Here is a 22,379-nt window from a genome sequence, read left to right as displayed (position 1 = left end):
TGCTCTCCTCCTCTCACCCCGCCCCCTTCCTCTGGGCACCTGGAGCTTACAGAAGTTCATGCATTTTAATTAGAAAAGAAACCCACTGATAAGGTGGGAACATTTGTCTACCTCAGGCAAACCTGAGATGCTTCAGGCCCACAGATAGCTTGACTCAGTGTGGGGGAGACCTCATGTCCCCATCCCTAAGCTGCCTCTTTTCTCCAGAGAAAAGATTTTAAAGCAGTTGTCCTGCATCTTTTGAGCTGAATATATAGTGAGTCTTCATTATTCAGGGTTCAGGTTTCTTTCTGTACGTTTGCTCTTTCATGGTATTACTATTATTACTTTTTTTTTTTTAATGAGCAACGTCCACAAGAAGGAAACAGAAGTCCACTCTTATTATCTGAATGCCTACTATGTACCAAGCTCTCTGCCAGGTGCTTGACTAATGCTGCTTCACTTAATCTGTAACTGAGCGTAAGAGATCGGTGGTGTTCCGTCCATTTTGCAGGTGGGAAGACTGAGACCCAAAGAGAATGTGGAAAGGGGAGCATGCTCTTGGCAAGACATCGGGAACCAGAAGCAACCCTCACCTGTCAAACCCCTCCTAGGACTTTACTTTGAAAAAATTTTTATTTTTTATTAAAAAAAATTTTTTAAGGTTTTTATTTTTGACAGAAAGAGAGGGAGGGAGGAAGGGAGAGAGAGGAGGGGCCAAGAGGGAGACACAGAATCCGAAGCAGGTTCCAGGCCCTGTGCTGCCAGCACAAAGCCCGACATGGGGCTTAAACCCACGAACCTCGAGATCATGATCTGAGCCAGACACTCAACTGACTGAACCACCCAGATGCCCCCAATGAACATTTTTATTCGTTTGTTTGTTTTTAAATATAACTTATTGTCAAATTGGCTTCCATATGACACCCAGTGCTCACCCCAACAAGTGCCCTCCTCAATGCCCATCACCCACTTTCCCCTCTCCCCCACTCCCCGTCAACCCTCAGTTTGTTCTTTGTATTTAAGAGTCTGTTATGGTTTGCCTCCCTCCCTCTCTGTTTGTAACTTTTTCCCCTCCTTTCCTTCCCCCACGGTCTTCTGTTAGGTTTCTCAAGATCCACATCTGTGCGAAAACATATGATGTTGATTTATTTATTTTGAGAGTGAACATGTGAGCGGGGGGCGGGGCACAGACAGAGAGGGTGGGGTCGGGGGGAGAGAACCCCAAGCAGGCTCCATGCTGTCAGCAGAGAGCCCAACACAGGGCTCAACCTCACGAACTGTGAGATCATGACTTGAGCTGGAATCGAGAGCCAGATGCTCCACCAATGAGCCCCAAGAAGGTGGGATTTTCTGATTATGTCTCCCTGTCTGAGCCAGTTGTCTTCAGGTTCCCAGCATTCTTCTGCCTCTTGTGATCACTCTGGGCAGGCAAGTAGGACCCTATTTCTCCAACCCATCTTTCTCTACAGCAGTGGGCCATATGTTAGCCCACTTTAAACTTTTATTTTCATTAAAACTTGTACATTCTTGGCTCCATTCATTCAGCATTATGTCTTTTTCAAAAGCGAATCTAATAAATGAATTCCAGGTCGAGTGCTGATGGTTTAACACAAATTATCTTGTATAAAATTATTCTGTCCACCGAATGCTCTGTACTCCAGCTTTTAAGGTCCAGAGTTGATGCTATGAGCCTGGGCCACTTGGCCAGAATGTGCCAGAATGGGGACATGGTGTTTGTCCTGAGAGCGTGGTAGTTTTCTTCTGTCATCAGAGTGTGAATACCATCAGATTCTGGGGTATTTCAGACTTTGGAGTGAGGCTTTCAGAGGGACAGGGAGGAGATGTGCTGGTGGTCCCAGGTGTCATAGCATCTGTGTGGCGAACTCTGACCTCTCAGAGCTGCTTTTTCCCCTCTGCCTGCATTCCTTTTTTAGCATGAAGATGTGGTGATGCTTTTATGTGGCCTCATTTTTCGATAGAATGAGAGAGGTGGGGAAGTACCTCCTTTCCCACTATGCCTCATGGTTACCATACAGGCAGCCCTTCCCAGAGATGTTCCACTGCTCCTACTGGTTGGGAAACTAACCTCACTTACACAGATGGCTGTCAAATCTCTGTCCCCCACCCAAGTCCCTAACATGCCACGGCCCTGTGAGTTTTATCTCCTTGTACTAGGGGATGGTGGATCCCTTCCAAGGGTAGGAGTGCCTTGGCTTCCCTATCCCTTTCTGCTGGTTGCTACTTGCAGATTTCTTTCTAGTAAGTGCAGATTACCTGACACCTGCACCGTATGCTAACAACTAATTAGAGCATAACCGAAATATTGCAGAGCTGCGGCATGGCTCCCTGAGCTGAAAGCCCAGACTTAAATCCTCTTTCTGTTGTAATTTCAGTGGTGTGTGCAGTGGATTTTATGAAGGCATTTTGTTCACATATCACGTCCCCACCAGGTCCCGGATGCTATTCCAGCCCTCTGTATCTTCAGCGTGCTAAGTCCTAGGAGGAGTCTGACAGGTGAGGGTTACTTCTGATTGCTGAATCCTGTTGCAAGTGCATGTTGGAAAAGGCAGTGACAGGCCTAGGGTCACAAAGGGCAGGGCTCTTTTCCTGTCTGTGCATGGATGGCTTATTGACCCCTGGATCAATCATCACTTCCTCAGCTCAGGGAGGATCTTCGTCACTCTCTTTCTACCATGAGGCTCCCTGCTTGTCATTCCCTAACCAACCCCAGTGGATTTCCTTTCTGGTATTCATAATTCACAGTCATTTATTTCCTCTCTCTGCCTCCCCACCCCCCACTAAGAATTTTCCTTCTACTCAGTCAACCAATATTAATTGAGCAAGTACTGTGGGCCAAGCATTATCCTTGGAGCTAGGGATATAAAAGTGAACAAACTGGAGGAAGTCGCTGCCTTAAATTTTAGCAAGGATTGTGGGAAGAGAATAAAAACATAAAGCATTTGAGGAAAGGGAGGGGAAAAAAAGAGGTAAAAGGGGAGAGTGCGACAGGGATACAGGATGCTCTGTTGGAGAGGGTGCCTCTTAAGTGAGGCAACATCTGAGCAGAGATGTTAACAAAGTGAAAACGAAGACCATGTATCGACTGACTTTACTCACTGGTATCCCCAGGTCCTAGCCCAGTGCCTGGCACAGAAAAGGGGCTCGATAAATATTTGTCAAGTGAGCAAATGAAGGAATAATTGAATGGAGAAGAATGGAACCCCGGTCTATAGCTTTTCTTGTGTTGTTCTAGCTCCCCCAGGATGGGCATTAGGCCAGTTTGCTCTAAGAAGCTCCTCTGGTTCTATTGCCACGAGGGCCACATTCTGAGAGGGAGATGGATGGGAAATTTGGATTTGGTCTTGTGGCTGAACAACCTGAATTTTGTTTCCATGGCGATTGACCAAACCTTTGCTTTAGCGTCTTTATCTATGGAAAGGAAGGGGTAGTTTGACTACCAACTCTGTGCAGCACGGGTAAGAAAGAAATAATAAAAGAGTAAATACATATATGCATAAATATGGAAATAATACCTAATGTGTTGGGACCTTGCATTGTTGATCATTTAATTTTTATGACAACTCCATGATAGTGGGACCATTAGAAGTTCCATTTTACAGATGAGAAAATGGTAGCTCTGAACAGTTAAGTAATTTGCTTAAGGTAATAAATTAGTAAAGGGAAGGGCCAGGGTTTGAACTCAGCCCTATCTGATTCTAGAGTCTGAGATTTTAGCATCCTTCATTCTTGCCTCCCTCCCTGGAAATGTGTCTCTGCTGCCTTACCTTCTGTAGCTCATTCTTTAAAGCTTCTCTTTAAGTAAAATTCATCAATAGTGGCAATTAATGATTTACTAATAACATTAACGAAGTGAAACAATGCTGGCATGATTTTTCTCCTGGCATCATGCCTAAGTGCTTTTCCAGCTTATTTGATTTACTAATATACGTATTTATGGGATGGAAAAGGCTTCCCATGACACATTCAGAAAATACAGACAGCAGATGATTTATCTTTATGCTGTTTAGAAGATTGCTGTTCAGGAGGATAAAGAGCATGAAATCTGGTCTCTCACCCCCTTGACCAACATTTCTAACTCAGTCTCTGATGAGGAGATGCCATCTGCCAGGAGGTCTTCTTTTGTTCAAATCAGGCTTAATGAATGCCTGTTTCCCATTCCAACGTTATTGTGCATTCAATATTTAGTTTGTATTTTGTGATCAGTTTGGGAGGTAGGTCTCACGTTACCTTGTGATCAGAGAGGAAGACAGATTTAATCCCATTTACAGAAGAGGAAGCCAAAATTGATGACTTCTTAGATTGTTTCTTGAAGAGTGGTCTGTGGGCTTGGTTGAACGGCTTATTAAGATAGATTCTTGGGTCCTACTGCATACCCATTGGATTCTGTGAAGGTGGGGGACCCCAAAAGTGTATTTTTAATAACCCTCCCCAGTGATTTTAGTTTTTAATGAAGTTTAAGAATTTCATTTTAGAATTTATACCAGTATGTACTTCTAAATTAAAAAAAAAATTTAATGTTTTTTATGTATTTGAGAGAGAGAGAGAATGAGAGAATGAGAGAACGAGTGGGGGAGGGGCAGAGAGATAAGGAGACACAGAATCCGAAGCAGGCTCTAGGCTCTGAGCTGTCAGTGCAGAGCCCGACCTGGAGCTCGTGAACTGAGAGATCATGACCTGAGCCAAAGTCAGATGCTTAACTGACTGAGCCACCCAGGTGTCCCTGTACTTCTAAAGTTTTTAACAGATGATCTTGATCCTGAGGGCTAATTCTGGAGCATGTCCAGGAAGAATGACTAGGTCTGTAAAGGGACTCAGAACTCAAGTTTTTGGGTGTCAGTTTAAGGAATTTGGGGTGTGCGCTCTGGAGGAGTGAGGACTTGGTTTCTTCAACTATTTGAAGGTATGTCTTGTGGCTCTAGGGAATAGAGCTAGGACAGTAAGTCTGTGGAAGTTACAGTCAAGCAAATTCAGCTAATCATAAGCAGGTACTTTCTAACACTCAGAGAAGCCCAAGAATAGAAGTTGCTTGTTAAGGTGAGTTCCTCATCAGTCACTGGAGATGTTCATGTTGGACATGACCTAAGTGTTTGGATAAGAAAGTATTCATGTCGACAAAAAGGTTAACCTTTTACAAGGTGCCTCTAATGCTGGCATTTTACTGTTTTATAATTCCTTTACTCTTTCCAAAAGTTGTATTAAGGGGTATGTGTGCACTTACATGTGCAAGGATATGTATATGCTTGTGGGTATGCTATTAAGGGGAAATGTGGTTTATTTTGGGAAAAATTAGAGGTGGATTTATTCATTCTTCAACAAATATTTTTCAGTGCCTTCTATATGCAAATTTCTGTGCCAGGCATTTGTGACTCAGAATTGCCTAAGACACAGTTCTTGCCCAGAAGAATGTCCTGGTTTAATGAGGGAGACTGCCTAATAAATAGAAAATTATAATGACCTCTGGTAAATGCAATGAAAGCAGCAGCTACAGGGCATTTGGGAGGAACAAGAAGGAAATCTTACCCAGAGACTAGAGCTTAGTAAAGGGTTCTTGGAGGAGATGGGTATGATTTTGACCAATGAGGTCATCTGTGGAGGCCAAGTAGAGGGGAAGGGAATGCACAAAGACATTGGAGCAAGAATCACTGGGACATGAGTGGAGATACTGAGAAAGTCCGTCCTTTTGGAGAGAAGAGGATGAGGCTATGTAGGTGTGAGATGAGGCTGAGGATAGAGGTCTCAGATCACCAGAGACCCTGTGTTTCATGTGAAGAAACCTGGCTTCCATCCTGTAAGTGATGGTGGTTCCTTAAAAGTTTTAAAGTAGAGGAATGATGTGGACTAATCTCCTCATAAGTAAGATCACTCTGGTGACATTTTGGAGTTGTCTTACCAATGTTACCTGGGGTTGAGCAAATGTTGGGATAGCATTTGTTATCCTGTTGGCTGATAATCATGGACACTATGGAGCAACATCGAAGAACTGTGAATCTCAGAACACACGAATACTATTGTCTCATAGACCCTCCCTATCAGGAGCACCTCTTCACAGTATTAGTCCTGATTTTCTGCCATGCTTCCCCATCACTACCACTATTGATCCAGTGTCCAGTTAAGGGAGGCCATTGCGTAATCTTGGAGGCAGACCTAAAAAACAGGGATCAGGGGTCAAATCCTCAGCACGTGTTTTTACTTATTCCAGGCTCTTTATAGGTATCTATATCAGTACACTGGTGCCCAGAATATACTAGGACATATTTGCTTTGGTGTTCCCTACCTCTCTGTCAAGCCACGGTGAAAAGACCACACTTTTAAATTTATTCTAAATGTTTCTCTTGATTTAAGTCTCCAGTATTTCATCTGGGTATAGTGGGCTGAAAAATTAACTGAGGGATTTAGAAATAGTGCAGATTTGCTGGACCACTTACGTACATGGGCTCTGTTGGCTTCCTGTTTGTACACAAACATCTCTGTCAACACCAGAGGAAACATATGTGTGGTGGCAATTCTCTGTTTGCTTATCACTAAGTGACACACTTGTTGTAAGAAAATAAGTATGACCAAAGACCAATTCTTTCCTGCTTCTTTTTGCTGTGGAGGTATTTTGTCATGTTGCTAAGTTACTACTGTTGAAGGATTCTACTTTGGGGGAATGGACTTTATGTTAAAACGTCTAATGAAAATCATACCAGAGACCATTCACAGTTAGGCAAGGGTCTGCTGCGGGCTTAGAAGGTGAGTGAATGAAGAAAGAACCCCGAAGTACTTGGAGACAAGCTCCACAGACACATAAAAAGCATTCTAATCACAATACATAGTTACAAACTGGGGAGCATCACCAACAAAAAAGAGTCAAACTCAGAAGCTTCAGTATTTAATTAATTGTCAAGTGACTTCTTGAAACTCTTACTAGAATAAAGTCTTGGAATCTTCTTGAAACTCTGATTGGAATAAAGACAAGAGACAGTAATCTTCCTCAAAGGATAAATGGCCATGCTTCAGATGCTTGCTAGACCTCTTGCCTCTTCTCATCTGGGCCAGTTCCTGCTGAGGTATTTAGGATTCTTCAAGATTTACCCACTCATTTACCAAATAGTTCTCAAGCTGGACACTAAGGGTGAAGAAATAATAAGGCAGATATGGCCTGTACCCTCATGGAGTACACTTTTTGTGCCTGCTAGACCTTCTGTCTTGTATTTGTGAAGATTCTGTTTGTGTGACAGAAACTTGTGTTATACTGGTTTAAGTGAAAAGAGAATTAATTTGCTCTAGAAACTAGGAATCCAGGGGCGCCTGGGTGGCGCAGTCGGTTAAGCGTCTGACTTCAGCCAGATCACGATCTCGCGGTCCGTGAGTTCGAGCCCCGCGTCGGGCTCTGGGCTGATGGCTCAGAGCCTGGAGCCTGTTTCCGATTCCCCTCTCTCTCTGCCCCTCCCCCGTTCATGCTCTGTCTCTCTCTGTCCCAAAAATAAATAAACGTTGAAAAAAAAATTAAAAAAAGAAACTAGGAATCCAGGACCTGGCTAGATTGAGTGCCTCAAATAACGCTAGCAAAGCTGTGTTTCTTCCACTACCTCTTTTCTTTGATTTTCTCTGTTTCTGAACTCATTCTATCATAACAGACTGATGTCTTTCATATAGTCGTGGGAGATGGTTGCTAACAGATTCAGGCTCAAATGGTTCCAATTTAGGACACACATGGCAGAAAGAGGCTTTACCCTTTTAAATGCCTATATATTAAGCTTAGGAAAGGACTCTGATTGGCTCTGCTCAGACCATGTGCTGGGCCTAGTGCTTTGGATGGGGCATGGTGATGGGTGGTGGCAGGGGCAGGTGGGTCTGAGCAAGAATCAGAAACTGGAGAGAGAGAAAATGTGTTGAGCAATCACCACCAACAAAACTTCACATTGTGGTCAGCTGAAGTAGTCAATATAGAAACCTCAAGAGTCCTTTACACCTTATTCTCAGACGTCTAAACCAACACCTGCCAGACATAGTCCTCCTGATTTCCTCTTTCCTGGTCTCACTTAAGTAAAACTTACTTCCTAGAGGGTCTCCTGGCTTATTAGGGGAAGAAAATTAGGACTTTTCTACTCTTTATATCAGTGGTTCCAGCCTATATGCAATGGCTCCATTATGTTGCCTTGACTCATTACAGGACTAATAAAAGCAAATAGAATTACTAATTTGGTAAGACACAAACATCAATGGTATCACTTTTAAGGGGCCTGTCAGCAAGTAGTCCCTAAACTGAAGTTTTGTATCATGAGCCATAGAAGGTAATAGGGATACAAACAAGAAGGTTTGTCCTCAGCTTACAATCAATTTAGAGAGAAAAGATACAAAAGGCAAAAAAGCGAACTCTGGAACACGATGATTGTATTTGTGAGCATTCAATGATAAAATAATGTACTGAATTATCATCATCCTAGAATAGAATTGCAAAGAATAAGGAGCTGAGACCGTCTCTCAGAGTTGTCATGACTTTCTCTGGCTGGAGTTACGCAGGCAGTCATTAAGGAAGGCTTTCTTGAAAGGATGGAATTTAAAGTGGGTCTTTAGAAATGAACTGAAGAGATTTTGAGCAGAGGGTAAAATTTTTCCTTTGTACTGGCCACGATTCACTTAGTTTCCTCCTACATAAGCTTGATGATGTGAGGCTACTGCCTCTTACTATTAAGGAAGGCCACCGGGGAGACTTGAAAGAGCCTAGACTCCTCTGTGTGTGTGAGAAAGGAGTTTACTAGTGTTGGAGACTAGAAGAGCATTTGAAACACTTAGCATAAATGTATGATCTCTAAGCAAAGACTATTAATGGAAACAGATGTTTGGGGACCATTCCTCGCCTTTGATATTAACTTGATACTGATTTCCTTCCAAACAGGGAATCATGGTTGTCATAGCTATTCCCTTACAAGAGTGACAACGGAGAGGAGAACATTGCAGTTGGCCATTTGTGAAGCATCAGGCTGCCTCCCTATTGCTTCAAAGTGTCCTCAGGGTAAACATCCCAATAGAAAAATTGGTCTTACATAAGAAATCATCTCAAGAATAATAGCTATCTTTCAGACCTTAAATTTTTTCCTCAAAGGTCCTGCATTCTCAAAATTAGATTTTCATAATCTCTGGATTTTATCAGAGATTCTGGTGTAGGGGTCTGGGCTGTGCTGAGAAAGCCTGCTTTTTACAGCTGTCCTAGGGTGGTTCTTGTGATGGAGACAACACTGGGGTGGGGGCTGGTGGCTGTGGGGCATGAGTGCTGCTTATTGTCAGCTTTTAGGCGATGTCATGACACTCTGGCCTTGCTCCTTCAGTCTCTGGGGACAACTCCTATTCTGTCGGAGTCTGAATGGGTGCTTAACTACTTGAAGAGGCTTCCTTGTCTGTCTAGGAGTGTCAGAAATGAATCCTTAAATGAGGGCTCCCTGCCTCTGATTTAGAAAGATTGCAAATAAATACAAAGACACACCAGAGATGAGCCCAGAGACATTCTAGTTTTGACACCATCCTGAAGTAGATGTGAAACCTGGCTTTGCCAGGAATGAATTATGTCCTGGGGCAAATGAAATGTTTTACCTTTTTGAATCTTGGTTCCTTCAGGTGTGAAGTGAGATTAAAATACCCATTTTACTGGCATAGAAAAGGTAGTTAGAATGGCAATAATCAAAAGTGTCAATATCTATTGAGCTTTCTGTGTACCATACATTGCTCTAGGGACTTTAATCCTGTAATCCTCCTGAGCATAGAGGTACTATTATAACCATTTCATAAATAAGGAAACCGAGATTCAGAAGAGTTGAGTAATTTGCTCAATTTCACACAGTTGGTAAAAGGCAGAGCCAGCTTTCCAGTAAGGGCAGCCTCATCCCCAAACTAGTACTCCTAACCAATGCTGGATACTCCATGGCACCTGGCATAGGTGCTCCACGAGCACTATTTGGGATAAAGTCTCTCCCACTATTTGGGAGAGACTTGTCATGGAAATGAGTGAGGTGTTGGGCGGGCTTTGGGATTGGGGTATAAAGTAGGCTCGTTGCTGGCTAACAACCACAGTGCCCAGTCTGAGTCAAAGGCTGCCTTTCTTAAAGGCTTTGGATCTCATTACAGCTTTGTTGGGCTGAGATAAATGCAGGGGCTTTCTGCAGAGGAAACCCGTCAAAGGAGAATTGGTTTCTGAGGAATTAATTGGAATTCCCTCAGCATCAGCCTGAACATTGTTCATCCCCAGTGGATTATCATTAATCGGGTAAGCAGGGAGACAGAAACAGCCTCTGCTAGCTAATTTATTAACCTCTCCAGGATGAAGGGGCGGGAGTGGGCTGAAATGCTTGGAGGTACTTTGAGGGATTTGGGGCAGAAAGCCCAGCGGTGAACAGTACCGTGACTGCGATCTAAATAGAGAGATTAACGACTTCTGGTCTCAACAAGGGTTAAGATGAGAGTTTTCTAAGACCTGTAATTCCTATTACATTTTTATTCTTTTGCAGCACTGGGTTTTCCCTCTTCTCCTTTCACAAATCCTCCCTGCTAAGAGTCTCCTGTGTGTGTGTTCTCTTACAGTTGGCGTGTTTTGGGGACACTGGTTTTCTGGTAATCAGGAGTCATGTTTTTCAAGTAGTAGATGTGACTTCTGATCTTTTATACTCTTCGGTTTCTAGTCCGCTACCCATCCCTGTTGCTCAACATGGCTCCCAGCCATCTCCCAGGAGATGCTTTGGATACCTAGCAGATGATTATGGGGCTTTGGTGCTGGCAGACCTAGGTTTGAATGCCCATCTAGTCTTTTTCTAGCTGTGCAGCCGTAAGCAAGTTACTTAATGTCTCTGAGAATTGATGTCCTTACTGGCAAATGGGAATCATCTCAACTGCTGCACAGGGCTGCAGTGTGAATTACTGCTTGCTTCTTCTCTATTTTTTCTCCTTGGGAAAGGCAAGGAGTGACTCTTAAGCCCAGATTTGAATGAGAATCCTGACTGCAACCCAGCGCTGGCATGCGACTTAAGGAGTGGGTATACGCTGATACCTTCTAGATCTCTGCCCTTTGTAGTCATACTTCTCATTAGGCTGACCTGCTCCAGTTAATGGACTCCAGGCATTAGATATCTTCTAATAGCAGAATCAGCAAAGCACTTTGAAGCCAACCTGTGAGGCATGATTTGTAGAGATGTCTCTTCCCTTAACCATCTTCCGACTTCTTCCATGATACCTCCGCAGAATCCTGTCATGAGGTCCAGGCGATGCGTGAATGAATTCTCACCTGTAGCCACTTTTGTATCCCTTTATTCTGTTCCTACTTGCCCTCACTATCTTCACTGAAGATTATAGTCTTGTGTTTATATGTGTTTATGGATTTACAACTGTTGGGTTTGACATAGGATTTAATTTTGCATTCTTTCAAACATAAATAGAATCATGCTATGTGAATTGCTTTACAATTTGCTTTTGTTGTTTAACATTGTGCTCATGAGTCTCATTCATGTCATATCCTGTAACATCAATTCCTTTTTCCAACTATGTACTATGCTGCAGTATGAACATGGCACAAATTATCAGTTCTTTATTTGATAGATATTTAGGCCGTTTCCAGATTTTTTTTATTACTATGAACAATGCTGCTATAAATATACATTGAACACTGTTATATGCTTATAAGAACTTCTTTTTTTTACATTTATTTATTTTTGAGAAACAGAGTGAGACAAAGTGCGAGTGGGGAAGGGGCAGAGAGAGAAGGAGACACAGAATCTGAAGCAGGTTCCAGGCTCTGTGCAAGTGGTCAGCACAGTGCCTGATGCAGGGCTCAAACCCACAAACTGTGAGATCATGACCTGAGCTGAAGTCGGACGCTCAACCGACTGAGCCACCCAGATGCTCCCGTATGTAAGAACTTCTTAGGAGCAGGTACCTGAAGTAGAAAGTTGGAAATTGCTGAGTATTAGGTATACCCATCTTCAGATTTATTGCATGATGCCAGATATAGTGATTATAACAAAATCCACTTCCATTAGCCATGTATAAATATTCTGTTGAACTGTATTCTTGTTCTGCTTGATATTACTAAACCTAATTTTCCCCTTCAATTCGTGTGTGTGTGTGTGTGTGTGTGTGTGTGTGTGTGTGTGTGTGAAATAGTATCTCAGGATTTCATTTGGCCAGCATTTCAATGGTTTTCATTTCTCTAATTTCTTTAAAATTTTTTTAAATGTTTATTTTTGAGAGAGAGAGAGAGAGAGAGAGAGAGAGCGAGCAGGGGAGGGGCAGAGAGAGAGGGAGACACAGAATCCAAAGCAGGCTCCAGGCTCTGAGCTGTCAGCACAGAGCCTGATGTAGGGCTCGAACCCGCGATCTGTGAGATTATGACCTGAGCCAAAGTTGCACGCTTAACTGACTGAGCCACCCAGGTGCCTCTCATTTCTAATGAGATTGAGCATATTTTCACGTACTTACTACACATTTGTATTTTTCCTTTGTAACATATCTGTTCAAGCCTTTTGCCTATTTTCTAATTGGTTGTTTATATTTTTCTCATTTGTTTTCAGGAGATTTTTATGTATTCTGTATGTTAGACTTTTTTGTTGTATTCACTGCAAATAGCTTCTCCACATTTGTGGCTTGTCTTTTTACTCTCTTGATGGCACCGTTAATGAAAGGAAGTTTTAAATTTTAATGAAGTTTAGTTTATAAGAGATGAAATTGAGGCTTAGAGTCTTGAAATGTCTTATGTAAGGTCTTGTAGGTAGTAGCTGAGACAGATTTAAATACAGATCTGAGTACAAAAATTAATCTCTTTGGGTCAGATTGGACCATCTCCATGCAAAAGTGTGTAGAAAAGGATCAGACTTAAAGTAGGAATTTAGGAAAGTTTTGTTACATTATTCAGAGATGTAATATTCCCTGCCACTATGATTTTCCAAATAAAATAAAGAATTTTTAATGATAATAGAATTCAGACATATCCCTTTAACCCCTCCCACATCTAACCTCTTCTTTCCTCCCATGGCAGTGGGATTTTTTTGGGAAAGCTCTGTTTATATAGTTTGTAAAGAAACAATTTCAACAAAATCCAGTTAGAATCACTTGTGTGTCTCTGTGTCTGTATATAATCCTGACTGACACCACCCTAGATAAAGAAAAATCAGGTTGTCTTTCTAAATGAGCACGAGGAGATTTGGGCATCTGTTCCCTTTAAACTAAGCATATTTTCAGTGTCATAAAACATTTGATACTGAGTTGGTGAATGGAAATACAAAGGAATTAGGATTTCAGTGTTTCAGTGACTATCTCCTTAATCACAGAGAGTGGGACTTCTTAATTTGAATTCCTGATTAGGCATGTTGGGCTTGGACAGCCCCACTCTGATCTCATTAGCTCTAGTGATGATGTGCACTAATTACCTCTCTTCCAAAGTCAGGGCTTCATTTATTACCTTCATGAATGAACCTTTTTCTCATCCCCAGCATCAGAGTGAAAAATGAAATTGAGAAAATGATGGAGGTACTGGGGAGAACTAAGAGACTTGATGAGTGAAATGGTTTCAGGTTTCCATGGAGGGAGCAGACGAACCAGGTAATTTGTGTTAATGCCAAGCAAATGAAAACCTGACTTCTAGGTTTTACCTGTGGCCTGAAATGATATGCAACTCTCATCTTGTTCTGTCTTTTTGATAAGTTAGTTTCTCCTTGTCCAGTTGACATAAAAATGATAGCCAAATGCTAAAGTCTATGATGTAATTTAAGACTAGGGGTTTTGGATTATAGTGATATGAACATCACCCAACTTGGGGTACTCTGGCCTATTCTGTTCCTGCCCTCACCTTGTGGCATCTGAAATTGGAGCCCCAGGGTTTGATGAGCCCATATTGGCAAGGCTGTGTGTGGGATTAAAGAGTGGGGAGGAGTGGTAATAGAGATTATTTTCTCCCCTTTCTAAACATGGCAGGTGGGGGACATCATAGGAGACACCTTTGGGATTCACCTGGATTCTTCCAGAATACTAGGGTTATGATCTCAAACAATGATTTCTAAGTTGGTTTTCTAATAATTCCCACCCTCTCCCTGTGGATATGGAATCTTAAAGATGTTCTAGTTTTATAACAAAGGGAACCAAACCTCCTAGGAAAGAAGTTGTTTTTTTTTTTTTTTTTTTTTTTTTTTTTTGCCTGGATCCCACTCCTAAAAGTGTTCTTTTCATCATGTGTAGTACATGATAGGAGTACATATTAGTGAAACATTTGCAAGGGCAGTCTGTAATCTCTATTGAAATTAATGGTGCATGCCTATTGACCCAAAAATCTTACCCTAGGAATCTAGACTACAGGTTATTGGCATAAGGCCTACATCTATGTCATCTATCTTACCATTTATATCTCTATAGAGATCGTCATTGCAGCCTTGTTTCCAGTAGGAAAAAGCCCTTACTCTAATATCTATCCATGGGATAGATACCTCTAAAAATATAAAGGTACATCTCCACAGTGGAGTATGATGCATATACTAAAAAGAATGGAAAATATTTTGAACTGACATGGGAAGGTGTCCAACATTGGTTAAGTGAGGAAAGCTGGCTGTAGGATTGGATATAGTATAGTATCCCACCTGGGTAAAGAGTATACATTTATTGTTTATGTCAGTGGTTCTCTGTAGTTATCTCCAACAATGGGGTGGAATGGAAGCTGAGAGAGAGTGTCAGAGAAACTTACAAGTTATACATTTCCACATCCTTTGAAACCTTGCAACAAGCCGACTTTATGTTGGTAATCGGCAAAAGCAATAACGATAAAATGCTTGCCATACAGTGCTGTTAAAGATGGGGGTCCGCTATCCTGAGGCCAAGCACTGATAAGATGTCAGAATTGCAAAGCAATTGGAAATTATTGCCCTAAGCACACTCGGTGGATCTGGCTCAGTGACTGTTAAAAAATAGCATTCCTCACAGAGTAAGACTGTCCCAACTACTAGATAACATCCTTAAAAGAGTTGTGTTTATAGCAGATAGAAGGTATAATGTGTACCAGACACTGTTTAAGGTTAATGTGATCCCATCACTGTGCTTGCCATTTAGAGCCTATATGTCTGCTTGTGTCAGTCTTTGTGTGTGGATTCACTGAAATATCCCCTCCACCCCACATCTCCTTGTTCCTCAAATCCTTCTTCTGTTCCTCCTACACTTCTTTCCTCTCCTCTCTCCTCCTTCAGCAGACCTTTACCTAGTCTGTGCCACACACCGAGTGGGGAACAATGGGAAATGAAGCAATAAACTTGTCAGAATTCCTGATCCAAGGAGTTAGTTCATGGTCCACCTGGGAAAATGACCATGAAAATAGTGGATGATAAGGTCTGATAAGGAAAAAGGCTTAGAGCCAAATTGTATTAAATGGTCAAGACCATGGTCTTGGCTCTGCTTTCTATGTGCCATGTGACCTAGGCTTTACTTATATCTCTAAGTTGATTTTGTCTTTGGTAATTAACAAATAATAGTTCTTACCTCACCATAATGCAGATGTGCAATGAAGAATGTGTGTCTTTCTCCTCTCTCTGCTTCACCTCTTTGCCTCTTTTCTAAATATGAATATTGATGACCAAAGGATGTATAAAGTGCTGGGGAAATAGGAAGGAGGAGCCCTGCAGAAGAAACTTTCAAGCGGGAAGGGTGTTGCAGGAGGAACAAGATGAATTTGTGTGATAAAGACAGGAGAGAGTCCCAAGTGGAGGAAACCCTTATAGGATAGGCAGCCCACAGAGGCTACGTGTGGTCTTGAAGGTGAGGCAGGAAGTTTGCTTGGGGCCTCATCTGTGAAATGAGTGGGCTCCTCCCCCATCTTCTCCTTCTCCTCCTCTATAGGAGCCTCCTTCCTCCCTGTGTACTTTCTTCTATTCACATGGACTCTCAGGGAATGCTTTGCTATTAGCTCTTTCCTCTTTAACATGAATTGAAATCAGTGTATTTCCTCTCTCAGGGTTTTTTGCATGTAAGCCCCATCTGTCATTGTGGAATAAAAGTTATTTTTTCCCTCTTTGAGGAGTTTCAGACCTTATAGAGCAGGAAGAGTTGACTTCCCTCCTCCTTTACTGAGGGAAGAGCCTTTCCCACCCACTGAAATCCCATCTCCTAGGCAACTGCCTACAGTGCTGCAGGGACGAGCCTGAACTGCCTTTGAACTTCCAAGGTCAGGAGAAGTGATTTCTTTCAGGCATGTCTCTGAAAGACACATGTTTAAGAAACCCACTAAATCATGGCCCAAATCAGCCTTTTCATTAAAATGTAGTAGGGTGAGTATTTTACAAAGAGTAGAGTGGGTAAAAGATTAACAAGGCAGCTGTTGTCACTCATATGCTGCTCCTCTCACATTCAATATCCCACCCATTCATCACTTACCAGTGGCTTCCTTCCTTCCTCCTCCTGGAATCTAGTTTTATGGTTGGGGTCAGCAAAACTTCATTCAAGAAGTCACCATTTGGAGGACTCACCATCAAGATTTATTCTAAGAGGAGAGAAGGTACACTCTCTGCTACTTCTCTGGTCGAGGACTGAACGTCAAGTTGATTGATGACTACAGTGGCATTGTGAAGGAAGTATTAACAAGTGCTGAGGTTGCTATGAGAGTGGACTCTAGTGTCACAGTGCCCAGGTTCGAATGCTGGCTCTGCCATTTTTCTTAATTCCTCTGTGCCTCAGTTGTCTGTCTTGGCAATAATGATAGTCATCTAATCAAGGGGTTGATAGGAAGATTAAAGAAATTAATATGCAGAGTTCTCAGTATAGTGCCTGGGACTTAGTAAGTGCTCATTGTTAGATTAAAAAAAAATTAATTGTAAGTGTTGAACTTTGACCAAAGCTTAGGGTCTGTAGGTTTCCATATGAGGCTGGGAAGCAGCTGCTGAGAACATGACTACCCATTATTAACAAGAAGGGCAGAGAGTGTAGTGGATAAGCCAAGCAGGTTTTTCAGCTCATCTGAAAACACACACATCTGTACAGTACCCAGCATGTGCTCATCACTCCTCTAGAAAGTAGAATGGGTAACCATCAGGTTTTCTTGGTTATATGACCTTCGTTATTTGCCCTTTTTGTGCTTTGCTTACCACATAGGTAAAATGGGACTATTGATAAGAACTACTTTATACGGTGATTGCTATTTTAGTAGTTCGCTATTACTCGGAAAATTGGACAGGGACAGATCTTCTATCTCTCTGCTTGAAGTGAGTTACATCTAGGAACAAGCACACCAACTCACCTATGGAGGTAGAGGATATTTTTCATCCTCTCAAGCTTGCATGGACCATCTTATTCTCAGACTGCAGTCTAATATAGCTTATTCATTAATTACTTGGCATAGTTAGCCTCTTGACACTGAAGAGCACCAGGGTTGGCCTCAGTGTCCTGTGGTCATCACATCATCCAAACTCCTTTGCCAGTTATGACTTTTAAAACTTTTCCAATGCTTAGGGAGGTTTTACTGTGTACATAGTAAAATAACTTGAGGTTTGATCTTGGATCCCAGGAGAAGACACAAGTCAGAACTTTATCCTTCCCTACTTTTTCTACCCATTGTTATTTATTTATTTATTTTTGGCATATCCTTAGTATAAGAAGTTGACTTTGTTTCCTCTGCTTCTTTGCTCTCTTGATGGTTGGCAGGTACCCTTGCTATAACACTTACTCCATCTTGCCTTTGATTAAATTACCTATTTATGTTTTTTTGCCTTGCCTACCCTTTATAACATATATAACATAAATTCATGTTTCTTGAGAATTCATTGTGCCTGACACACTGTGCTAAGTATTTTAGATGCATTATCCTGTATTATCATCACTCCCATCTAACAGATAAGGAAATGAAGCCTTCGAAAAATTCAGTGACTTGATTAAACTCTTAAAACTAGTAGGATGTGGAATCAGAAAGGAATGCAACACCCCTGCTCTTAATGGCTAAACTCTACTACACTCTGAATCCAGGGAGGGGAACCGTTTTTTGTCCTGTTAGCATCCTCCACAGCTTTGAGCACAGGATTTTGCATAATTGAGAAACTTACTAAAATCTCCTGAATCAAGTGAATTCTAAGCCCATGTCCTAATGCAAATTGGGGGCATAGTTCTCCCTTCACAAACATGACTGTGTATCCAGAAATACTGTTTTGGGTCTTAATCTCTGTAAAATTTCACGTAAGTTTCTAAATGTTTCTTCCAAGTGCCAACTTTCATATCATTTTGGATTATGATATTTTCACAGCTTCTGGCCAGCTGAAACAAGTTCCTTGTGCCATTAGAAAGGTCAAATTCTCATAGTTTGGTTTTACTGGCCAAGATATCACAGTTTGAGCTGTTGTGTATTTTGGATACGGGTGTACCTTTGCAAAGCTGGTGATCATGCTTATAAGCCTAAAAGGATAAAGTTTAAAAATGAGGACTAATGATATACTGATACAGAATATTAGAAATGGGAAGAACTAGGAAAGAAACTCTTAGGATCATCAGGATTATCCAATCTCATCAATTTTCAGATGCAAAACTCAAGAACCAGGAGGAATTCTGAGTCCTCTGAGGTCTGTGGAAGAGCTGCAATTCATTCTAGGTAAGTCTTTTTTTTTTTTTTTAAGTTTATTTATTTATTTTGAGAGAGAGCAAGCCTAGGAGGGTCAGAGAGAGAGGGAGAGAGAGAGAGAGAGAGAGAGAGAGAGAATCCCAAGCAGGCTCCATGCCTCAGCACAGAGCCAATGTGGGGCTCAATCTCATGAACCATGAGATAGTGACCTGAACCAAGACCAAGAGTCAGACACTTAACCTACTGAGCCACCCAGATGCCTCATTCTAGATAAGTCTTAATAATCAAGTTTCTTTCTGACACACCAGGTTGATGCTTTGTGGTTTATAATTCAGAATTATTGTTATTCGTATCTTTGATTCATTACAAGACAAAAAAGAAATAAAAGTACTTGCAACTTTCTCTTTTCTGTATACTTTCTTAAAAAATGATAAATTATGTTCATCTATATTCAAGTACATGAAAGTCTACGAATCTTATGTATTTCAGCAACATTGACTTCATGACCATGAACAACATGCTAAGAGCGCTTACACTTTTCTTCTTTTTTTTAAAAAATTTTTTAACGTTTGTTTATTCTTGAGACAGAGACAGAGAGTGAACAGGGGAGGGGCAGAGAGAGAGGGATACATAGAATCTGAAACAGGCTCCAGGCTCTGAGCTGTCAGCACAGAGCCCAACGCGGGGCTTGAACGCAGGAACTGTGAGATCATGACCTGAGCTGAAGTCAGATGCTTAACCGACTGAGCCACCCAGGCGCCCCACACTTTTGTTCTTCAAGTGAAAACATTTCTTTGTTCAATAGATTTGGTGGAAGTTTGTTGGAGAAACTATAAATTCAACACTGGATCTTAAAATTTTGTTTGTTTGGAATTTTTTTTATGTAGGAGGAATTGTTTTGGGAGGGGCATGATTCCAGTTGTACTTGTGGGTTCCATGTGAAACCCTTATCTGAGTGCCTTGACTACATAAGTGCTGAGCTGTGAGTCGGGAAACCCAACTCTGCTGCTGTCCCTCTCAAGAGGGTGGGCCAGAGTAGGTCTGAGAATTTTTCTGACTCTATATTTGTTTGTGTTCACAAATACTTCTTGAAGACAATGATGAACGAAAAGAAGAGGAAGAAGTTGAAGGATAGGCTCTAAGGTGAGGCAATCAATTGCCGATTTGGAGGAATTTTCAGAGGTGGTGGGAATATTCCTTGGCTGAGGTGGCTCTTGTCCTTATGCTTAAAAATCCTGCTCCCAGTACTTCATTCCTTTGAATTATGTCCTGTCCCTTTTTTTTTTGCATCTGTACAGAAGGGGAGTTTTCTTCCCCCTCTACCCTCCTAGTTTCAGTCCGTGGTGCCTGGCACAGGGGCTTCAGAGACTAGTTGGCAAGAAGCATAAGTGAAAAGAAGTGAAAAACACCAAATAAGTGATTAGACTTGGGCACTTATATCCCATTTTAACAGAGTGATAAATTGTGGAGATGAGACAAAACAACAGGAAAAGGGCTTTGGGCCTCTAGAACAAGGAAATTGTGGAAGGTAAACATCAGAGGGAAACTAATGAAAGATGAAGGTTATATCAGTAAGGTTTGGTATGGGAGAGGAGACTGGGACACTTTTGTGAAGGGAAATTAATGTTACCTTTACAAATGGCAACTTATGCCCTGCTTTTAGATAGGAAGAGAGAGGGTAGAGAGCTTTTTCTGATATTTGCTGTCACTCAATTACCTTTAGCTTAAAATAATCCTAATGTTAAAGTGGCATATTTTGGAGTGGCATATTCTGATCCCTTTCACTATCTTTTAAAACCTGGGTATTCTTGCCAACTAGTCTCATACTCCTCACGTGTTTACTTCAATTTCTCTCAAGTGACTTTTTTTTTTTTTTGAGGTTTTGGAACAGGAGGTGGGTGGTTAAATTCCTAGTGGTAGGTGGGTGAGGGGCTGACTCTCAATGCCCTGTTTTTGCTCTACTCCCCTCCTCTTATCCTCTGCTATACCTAGTTTTTCTTAGCCTCAGCCATCTCTGGACTTTTTCTGGGCTGCAGCCTCCTCTTCTCTGCTCATCACCCAACACTTATCCATCTCTGTCTGTGTTCAAGAGGTTTGTGAACATACCATTCTCTTTATCTGCTACAGTGGGTTATAACTTAAAAAAAATTACCATTATAGTGGTGTCTCAGAATGGGAAAATGGTAACTACTAATAGATTTGTTAATCCCTAAAATACACATGGTCCACTATAATTTGTATTGGGCATAAAGTCTGGTTTTAAAATCTTACTAACTTCATAATAAACATTCCTCTAAATACTTATCTAAATATTTGTACACCACTTACACACTTGACACATCAATGCTTACAAGCTCAATAAAATATTTCCCCAAATATTTAAACATTGGTTACAAACTTATTTTTAAAACTCTTTAGCAGTTATGAGCTGCTATATCAGAATATTTTAAATACTCTAAGTACCTAAGAAACAGATAATAGACATAAACATTTTTTAATGATTACTAAACTGATCATCGTATTGTGGTTAAAAATTGAATCTAAAATGTGAATGCTGTGAGTTTAATTTTGGATTTTCATTATTACTATTCTATTTCTTCCAAAGTTGACCTTCTTCAAGTTGCAGGCTACTTGGTACATACTGTTTTATATCTTCCTAGAGTTATAGTCATATTTACCAGTCTGAAAAGAAAAAAAACCCCACTATTTTATATCAGTAGAAGTTTTAGAATCTGGATTGTTTCTTGGTTATGAGGTCCAAAGTGATTCACACTCAAGCGCCTAGTCATTAGGCCAAATTCCCTATGGAGTTAAAATTTATTTGTTAAATAACGACTTCAGCTTTTCATATAGATTCTCAATTTTTTTTGAATCTGATGTTTTTCCTAGAAATGGTATATTTTTAAGTTTTGCCTGGCTACCATTATCTATCTCATTGTCCTACCATCAGTATATATTGTTCTGGTAGGTTAGATTACTGGAAGTTTATGCTTTATCAAAACCCCATTATAATTAATAAGGTCAGTTTGAGGTTTAATCTCCTAGGAGATAAGGAGTCAAGTTCGCTTGGTTCCCCTTATGCTTGGGAATGTAGCTAATTTATCATCTTGGAGCACACTGCTGGACCTTCTTTTTAATTAGTTATTGTATATGATCATTGGTACTGATGAGAAGCAGGAATCTCTCCTTTTACTTGGTTATTAGGAATGACTGTTGTCACTGATCATCCTTCTTTAATGAATCTCTATCTCTTTGGAGACCATCGTCCTCACATTTTTTGAGAGTTCACAGACTTAAAAATGTGGATATGCATATATACATGGGATTTTTAAACCAAAATGCACTTAATAATACTCAACTATATATTAGTACTCTGTTTGTTAAAATTGATAAGTTAGTATGCCCTGTTTATTTCTGTTTTGTGTTAGAGCTCCCTTTTTGTATGCTTTACGGTATATTTGGTGTGCGATTACATCATCATGGCATTATGGAGGCTGAAAAATTTTCAATTAGTGATTATTCTCTTTTTGATGCTCAAATCGGGTAGTGGGACACCCTGTAGCTGACTCCTTTGTTTGTTTGTTTGTTTGCTTGTTTGTTTACCATGTCTTCTTTCTGGCAGATATTCTCACTTTTTTCCTATCCCAAGGTATAAGAAACTACACTTCAAGGAGTAGTAGGATAAGGAGTCCTGGCTTCTTTCAGTGAATGATCACCCTGGAGAACAGGGCTTATGAATTTACTTGAGTAATGGCTGTAAGCAAAAGCACTACACCTTGCGCCATGTCCGTGACCAAGCTTAAAAAGACATTTTTTAAAGAAACTTCTAAGGTCTCAC

At 41.0% G+C, this 22,379-nt stretch overlaps 1 long non-coding RNA gene across 1 annotated transcript in view; it reads left to right on the top strand.

Moving 5' to 3' along the window:
- LOC123379770 overlaps positions 1 to 19,966 on the top strand; it is a 96,392-nt gene extending 76,426 nt beyond the window's left edge. The window contains exons 3-4 of the long non-coding RNA XR_006584653.1: positions 18,501 to 18,571; positions 19,636 to 19,966. This is a non-coding gene — a long non-coding RNA (uncharacterized LOC123379770). The remainder of the gene's footprint in view (positions 1 to 18,500; positions 18,572 to 19,635) is intronic.
- The last annotated feature ends 2,413 nt before the right edge of the window (positions 19,967 to 22,379 follow it).

Source organism: Felis catus, chromosome A1, assembly GCF_018350175.1.
Source record: "Felis catus isolate Fca126 chromosome A1, F.catus_Fca126_mat1.0, whole genome shotgun sequence".
NCBI classification, from domain to species: domain Eukaryota; kingdom Metazoa; phylum Chordata; class Mammalia; order Carnivora; family Felidae; genus Felis; species Felis catus.
Note: the sequence above shows the minus strand (reverse complement) of the source record. Positions and strands in the feature narration are given on the sequence as shown.